Here is a 6000-nt window from a genome sequence, read left to right as displayed (position 1 = left end):
CACTTTTATGCGAGTTTCATTTTTTATCCCAGCCCTGTAGGGACAACATTGACAATAAATAACTAAACGAATATTGTAACGGCTTCAAGCCTGATATTGCACTTGATATTGACGCAATAATTACAAACTCAAAACGTCTTTGACGATTGAAACAAAGCTCAGGTCATAACAATTTTCAGAACAGGCGATCGTGTGGTCCCACCAATCTAGCGCTTTATTTCTTTAACCAGCATCCCATCTCTATTGCTCGTACGTATAACTGCCTCACGTCTAAGGACCCGTTGGTATTTTATAATTTTTGTATGATTTCTGGAATGGTTTGGGAAAATATTATCGTGAGAAACCCAACTCATGGAGTTCACACACAATACAGTGCACTTCATAATTGAAAATCGTCATACTGACGCCATGGGCTTACATTTTGTGTGGTGCTGCGTCTCTCTCTCTGTACTGCGTCCCTCCAAACCAACCACTCTCTCAACTGTATAACCTTTGGACTCCTCTCGATATAATCTCGTGCGTAGAAAACGTTGTCACGAACGAAAGCCGTTCACAAGCGATAATCGCAGCTCACCTCTAGCTTACGTAGCTCTGGCCGTGCCCCAGAATGCTTGCCTCTCCCGATTCTATTTCTAATAAACATAAATGACTTTATTAATACTAATTCTAGTAATACTTCTTGCCTTTGATTGCATTTGACAAATCAGTTGTAATATACCACTGGCGCGATTCAACCTTACTTTAGTTAATGTAATTCACACACAAAATCAGCCCATCCAAGTGCACCTACAGCATCAAGTGAGTTGTGAGTAGCCCAACATCATGATACCAAAACCCCAGAGTGCATATGTCATTGACCCAATAATCCACAACCCTTATAGAAACCCTCTGTTCTGAAGACTCGCCCACAATTGGACACTTGCTCCTCAACTTAAAATTAGCTTTTCGCCACAAAAATAAGTTAGCTTATGAATCTGCGTCACCGAAACTCGAGTATTCTTTTTAAAGTCGGTGACCCCCCCCCCCTGAAACTTATCTTACTATCGGATTAGAAGAAATGCCAAACCGCCCTGCCCATTATATTCGTTCCTAGTACTCTAACCATGTCGGCATTAGCGGACTAACAGAACCTTTGAATGTGCCGTCACTAGAATCTCGTGGAATTGTTTCAGGACTGCACTTTACCGAAGCTTTTTTCGATCACCTTCAGTTATGGCTCATTTTGTTGCGAGCATCACACAGAACCTCATGCCACATAAACCACATCCACCGTATACCATTATTCAACGTCCGTACGACTGCAATAAATTACTCCTTGTTTGCCAATTGCAGCATAGCACTGTGAAACAACCTACCCGATAACAAAGCCATCACATGTCGCATTCTATTCATACGTAACAGATCTACGCCACCTTAAATTAGTGTTCTAAGTCTTGTTTTTGTTTTCCTCATTGCTCTTGAAACATTAACACTCGGTACTTTACTGTACAGGGTGAACGCTGCGGCAGGGCACGAACTATGAAAAATTGTGAACAATCTATTTACAATACTTACAGAGCCTTTGGCTATTGGGTACAACGCTGTTTTTGCATATGTTCTGCAAAGAATGAATACACCTTCAATCAATCAATAAATCAATCAATCAATCAATCAATCAATCAATCAATCAATCAATCAATCAATCAATCAATCAATCAATCAATCAATCAATCAATCAATCAAGGTCCTGGCAGGCTGCACCTCAGCCTATTCCCGGGGTCTTCGATTCCGCGCAATGGCGCCATGGGACATTTCTCACGTTCCCCGTGAGAATATGCCTTGTAGGACTTCCCCCCCGTCCCTGATGTAATGCATTGGGGCTTTTAACAAAGTATAAGTCAAGTCAGGTCTTGTCAAGTTAGGGCATGTTATTTTTATTTATAGCTGACGTCAAATGGTAAGCTTCTGAATGTTGCAGGCACACGTTGGAAGCCAGCCCTTTTCGCGGCGTCCCTTTTACGGGAACAATATAGAGGCTTGTTCATCCGAAGAGGTAAGTTGCCGATGCTCACATATCATGCCTATGTCCGGTCACAACCGAATACTGCGTGCTCACCTTATTCACAACCAATTTGGCATCCTCGTTTAATTTGTCGGAAGCCCCACCCTCGTAGCTAGAGTTTGCTGTATGGGCTTAGACTACTAGTGTTTCGTAGAACCCATGTAGCCTCAGCACAGCGACGGCAGCGTCTCGCAAATGCTGCAATCTTCATCTCTATCATGCGCCAAGTAAACACAGTTCTAGCTTTTTTAGTGCAAGAACCTAGTTTGAGTCAGCACGTTCAGGCCATCACACCTGCTTACAAATACGGCGGTGTGCTTTCAGCCGCATCTAAACTTTGAAAAGCATATATTATTTCCGACAAGAAAGGTATATGCCACAGGTTTCTTTTCACTATTTTCGGAGCTCACCAACCAAACGTCGTTAAACAGCAAACAACCTACAAGCTGAAATGACGCAAGGAAATTTACGGCACCTGAGCTGGAGCTGGGAAAAAATATCGGAAGGAAGAAATAGTTGCAATTTCCCGCGGTGATCAAATAAATACGTTTTGACCTTCGAGTAAAGCAACTAGGCAAGGCTATGTACATCACTTGGAACACTATAGCAAGCAGAAATACCAAACTCCACAGGGTATGCTATCCCTACGACGATTTCAAGGCGAAATCTGAATTCCGGAATATTGTTTGCTTGCAGTAGAGTATTGTTTTTCTCAAACTGACGTGCGCGATCGACATATCGTTCTTCCACTTCGGGCCTGACTATTTTACGGGCAACTTTTATATTGAGGTCCACACTAATGGTCAGTGTCATCCACATTTTCCCTCTTTAATTTCTTCGGCCTAATTAGCTTAACTGCTAGTGGTTTCATTGGATAGGCTGCGTAATTTCACTATCTTGAACTGCGGTGCACGGCCAGCTCTCGCTACTGCCGAGTTTAATCTCGCACCATAAAAAATCATGTACGCTTTTTTTTCTCCGACGGAGAACGTTTTTGAATCGAATTTCCTTACTCCGTTTACAAACCCAGGAAACGCCGGGTAGCGTTCCTCGGACCTTCCAGATCAGCCACGGTCAAGAAAGCGCCTCGCGCTGTTTCGCGGCGCAGAAGTGCCACTCTCTAGGTTTCGGCCACCGACCCGGACCAATTCACGGAGCTGATGGAAGTGGTCGACGCGGTTTTTAGATGCGACGCATCTCTTGCTCTGTGGTATGTCCCTCCGCCGTCGTTGTCGGCGTTGGCGTTGTCCGCACGCTCACTGCACATGTGCAACTCTCCTTCGTTCTTCTCTCCGACAGCTGTGCGCAACACTCTCACTCCGTCTCGTTATCATAACAACAGCTGCGCGCGCTCTCGCTCTCGCTCCGCTCGCGTCTGCTCCGGTGCGCAAGTGCGCGCATGCGCGACTCTCCTCCGCTGTCTCCTCTCCTTCAGGCGCTGTTAATATAAAGCAGGTAACGCGCTGCGGCGTTTCAGTCAGCGCTCGCTCTCGTACGACTCCGCGGGACTGTGCTTGACGACTCCGTGCTTGACTTGATTCTTCCGATGAAGACGTGATGGAAGCGACGGTCCCTTCAGCGAGTGGGCGGACACAATCCAATACCAGCGTCAGCGCAAACGCTCAAGACAACGTTACGACCAATTGAACCCCCCGATGCGTCGCATCACATCAGGGTTCCCTCGCGGGAAGATGGGCGTAATTTTTCGGTTCTCGGCACGCATGTGACGCCAGGGGCGGGGGGGGGGGGGAAGTGACGTGATGAATACTACTGTCACAATCAACAACCAGAACAACAACGTCTTGTGAGCTTGCGACTGCAGCACATATCATTTTTCTGCCCCGAGAAGTGCTTCAAAAAACCGGCTGACGGTTGCTATACTCCATTATGCTATATCTGTGCAAAGAACGAACTGCACCCTTCTCAGTCACGCTACATAGCTCCTGCGTCTCAGCAAATTATCGCTTGATTAGAAAACGCACGGCGGCGCTCACTACTCGGCAGTTATCACAGAGCGCGTGGCCGACGCCGAGCATGTTGTTGGAAATCGTGTTTGAACCTACGGGAACAATGGCGCGTGGTTCGTTCGGGTGAGCCCATTAATGGGGGGGGGGGGGGATGCGAAGTACATCCACCGGTTGCCTCCCTCGTTGCTCAGCCCTCACTCTTGAGTGTTGTACTGCGCTGAGGCAGCACTCAATTGCGGTTCCTCTCGACGGAAACGATGGTAAGCCTCTGCTTCGGCGGCGCGAACTGCGTCTCAGGAAGGGACCACGACCTGCGTCTCAGGAAGTGAAGGCACGTCATCGCCGAGAGCACAACCGCACGCGCTGCTATGGCTTCATCATCTGGCTGTGCATTGTCACCGCCCAACATGTCCCACAAACCTCCCCCCTCCCACTTTCGCCGACGAGCGTCTCGTTCGGGCTGAGGCACTGCCCTCCCCCTCGCATTTTCGCCACACTCTTCTTCGCCGTTTTAGATGCGACGGCATCTCATTCACTCGCTTTGTCCCTCCATACGGCGTTGTTGTCCGTCCACACCCCACCCCCATTCTCCTCGCCGCGTGAGCTGCGCTCTCCGCCGCTCACCCCCTCTCCTCTCCGATAGCGAACAGTCTTTCGCGAGGGGCATTGGATTGGACTCGATTGGATTGGCTTGGCTTGGATTGGATTGGATTTTATTGGATTTGGATTGGGTGGGATTGGATTAAAATGGATTGTGTTGGATTGTGTTGCGTCATAGTTGCACCACGTTGCGTCATAGCCGCGGCAGGGTGTGCAAGGCACGTTTCACGCGATGGGAGAATCAATCTAACCGAAACAACAACGGAACCCACTTTGCGTCGTGTCTACACAGGGGTTCCCGCGAGGGGAGCTGGGAGTAATTTTCGTTTTGTCATCGTTCGATCGGTTCGGACGCCGAAGGCGATGTCAACCCAGAGTAGCGGCCGCCCAAGTGCTGCGCCCTTTTATAAACGCACTTTGTAAAGCACGAACTTAGAAAGGTGTGCGTATGAAGCCTCGCATCACGTGGATTGTAACCTACGCGTAAGATTTGTCATTTCTTATGTTATGATATAATCAATGTTGTCGAAGGTCATCTGAACGATCATACGTATAAGGCATTCTCGGAAATAATGCGCCATTCACGGATAGGATTTCACTCTGAAATTTGGGTCACTACTGCTCTATGTGTGATTTTTGCCAACTAGTGGAAATAAAGGCCATGAAATTGTGCAGAGGCAATTAAAGCCAACGATTGGTATATTGTCGAGTTGCAAGTTTTCATTCTATATTATTGTAGCCTCGCATCACGTGGATTGTTACCTACGCGTAAGATTTGTCATTTCTTATGTTATGATATAATCAATGTTGTCGAAGGTCATCTGAACGATCATACGTATAAGGCATTCTCGGAAATAATGCGCCATTCACGGATAGGATTTCACTCTGAAATTTGGGTCACTACTGCTCTATGTGTGATTTTTGCCAACTAGTGGAAATAAAGGCCATGAAATTGTGCAGAGGCAATTAAAGCCAACGATTGGTATATTGTCGAGTTGCAAGTTTTCATTCTATATTATTGTAGCCTCGCATCACGTGGATTGTTACCTACGCGTAAGATTTGTCATTTCTTATGTTATGATATAATCAATGTTGTCGAAGGTCATCTGAACGATCATACGTATAAGGCATTCTCGGAAATAATGCGCCATTCACGGATAGGATTTCACTCTGAAATTTGGGTCACTACTGCTCTATGTGTGATTTTTGCCAACTAGTGGAAATAAAGGCCATGAAATTGTGCAGAGGCAATTAAAGCCAACGATTGGTATATTGTCGAGTTGCAAGTTTTCATTCTATATTATTGTAGCCTCGCATCACGTGGATTGTTACCTACGCGTAAGATTTGTCATTTCTTATGTTATGATATAATCAATGTTGTCGAAGGTCATC

The sequence above is a fragment of the Haemaphysalis longicornis genome, unplaced genomic scaffold (assembly GCF_048455015.1).
Source record: "Haemaphysalis longicornis isolate Haplotype H1 unplaced genomic scaffold, Haemaphysalis longicornis Haplotype H1 scaffold_2, whole genome shotgun sequence".
In the NCBI taxonomy this organism is placed as follows: Eukaryota; Metazoa; Arthropoda; class Arachnida; order Ixodida; family Ixodidae; genus Haemaphysalis; species Haemaphysalis longicornis.
The sequence above is the reverse complement of the archived record's forward strand: the minus strand, read 5'-3'. Positions refer to the sequence as shown.